Below are 2,306 nucleotides of genomic sequence, written 5' to 3' on the forward strand. Positions count from 1 at the left end.
CCTGTGTGACAGAACTTAGCAACAGTTAACATTGCTTGACGATGGGTAATATTCCAAAAAAATAGTGACTGCGCAGAATTTCTGCGCGTACGGTTCACAATACTTTTCGACAGGTATCATTTAAGCGTTTGAAACGAGTGTTGTCATAAAGCGTCTTCAACTAATTAAATCAACCTAGATTGGTAAACCAAACGAAAATCGTCTGAATCGAAAATCATAATGTTCGCAAGCGTTGATGTAGACCATATTAAATGTTTAATCGAAGAAAAAGATTCGAAGAGTACACAGAGGACCATAAAAAGGTCGGTAAATTTATTCCGGTCATTCCTGACCCAGAAAAACATCAACCAAGAGTTTGAGAGTTTCTCGAAGGATCAACTAAATAAAAATTTGAGACTTTTTTTCGTGTCGATCAGATCAAAATCCGGGGATAATTTGAAGGTAACTTCCCTTCAGAGGATTAAGTATGGACTTTCCAAATACTTGAAAGAAACTTGCAAGATTGATATCAATGATCCAGAATTTAGCGACTGCAAAAAAGTATTCAAGGCAAAAGTTACGGACATGAAAAAAAGGGATATGGCTCCATCGTCCACAAACCTCCGATTACTCAAGAGGACCTGAGAAAACTTTACAACTCAGACAGTGTAGTATTTAACATAAATACACCATGTGGCCTGCAGATGAAAGTCTGGTTTGATGTTATGTTTTATATGTGTCGGAGGGGGCGAGAAAATTTAAGATACATGACAAAATCAACATTTGGCGTCAACACAGATTCCTGTGGGCGACAGTTTGTATTCCAAGCTATTGACGAGGCTAATAAGAATCACAGGTAACATTTATGAACCAATTATATTTATATTTATATACATATATATTACATTTGAAATTTTGCTTTAAAAAATAAATTTATATTTTCTTGAAATATTGTAGTGTTGATGGAACCCCTGATGACACTATTGGTGAGGGTAGAATGTACGCACAGCCAGGAAATGTGATGTGTCCTGTAGAATCTTTCAAGAAATATTTAGATAAACTGCACCCCAAGCTTGATGCTCTATGGCAGCGTCCTTTGGATTCATATCTCGAGTCAAACAGGGTGTGGTATAGTCGTGCAGCTATAGGAAAGAACACTCTGGGAACCATGATGTCAGCGATCTCCAAACTTGAAAATCTTTCCAACATGTACACCAACCATTCCATCAGAGCTACCGCCATAACAGCTCTTGATGATGCGGGGATAGAAGCACGGCATATTATGAGAGCATCAGGCCATAAAAGTGAAGCTTCAATTAGAAGTTATGCTTGTCGACTCAGTGATCCAAAGAAACGGGAAATGTCAGACTGTTTAAGTGGAGTTCTAGGATCACGAAATGATCAGAAAGAGAATGAAAACGTTGCTTTAGAAGATATAACTATGGAGGAACTTGATGCTATATTTAATGACAGTACATTTTCAGAAGTTCCCACAAACCAAGAGAAATCGGTGGAATCTCCACAGCCACTAAATTTGTTAAACTTAAATTCAGTACCCACCAATGTCAGTTGAATGGGAATTAATGTATACCCATCTCTCAATAACTGTGTGGTTCATTTCAACTTTGTGCCCCACAAGTAAATAGTGAACTTCTTTGAACTGATCCTTAATATTATATTCCATTCAAACTGTGATATCCATTTGTTCTGAGATATCCATTTGTTCTGAGATATCCATTTGTTCAGTTAATGTTATATGTTATATGATGTTTATTTAATTAAAAACATGGTGTTATGTGATATTTATTTCTTTCAACACAGTGTTCTGTGATATTAATTGAATTCAGTTGACTTATGATTAAAGAAAGACATTTTTAAAAAAGTAAAGTTGTTTCATTTTGATACATACACTGTGAAACATTTTATATATAACATTCAGTATAATATAATAAATATTGCATGCTAGCTAGGGTAACATTGGAAATTGTCACCCCTCGAAAAGCATTGTTGACCTCGGCTTCGCCTCGGTCAACAATGGTTTTCTTGGGGTGACAATTTCCAATGTTACCCTAGCTAGCATGCAATATTTATATAGTATTACCATGTAATAAAACTAATGATTTTTTAAGTGTTGATTTAATAAAAATATTCCTGTGAAAGTTTAGTGGAAAGTAACCATGTTTCAAGACAGGTTTAAGTAAATAAGAGTTGTAAGAATATCTTTAAGCTTTTGAGTATCCATTTCACACTGTAAAGTAAAAATGATGTAATCTGGAATGTGTTTTCCGGTTAGTCATCCAGATTGCAATCTCATGCTTTTTATGAGT

At 35.2% G+C, this 2,306-nt stretch overlaps 1 pseudogene; it reads left to right on the forward strand.

The window, feature by feature from the left end:
* Positions 1-219: 219 nt before the first annotated feature.
* On the forward strand, positions 220-1,621 carry LOC133187684 (uncharacterized; annotated as a pseudogene).
* The last annotated feature ends 685 nt before the right edge of the window (positions 1,622-2,306 follow it).

Source organism: Saccostrea echinata, unplaced genomic scaffold, assembly GCF_033153115.1.
Source record: "Saccostrea echinata isolate AGI-Se365-2 ecotype Australia unplaced genomic scaffold, CSIRO_AGI_Sech_v1 ptg000015l, whole genome shotgun sequence".
Lineage (NCBI taxonomy): Eukaryota > Metazoa > Mollusca > Bivalvia > Ostreida > Ostreidae > Saccostrea > Saccostrea echinata.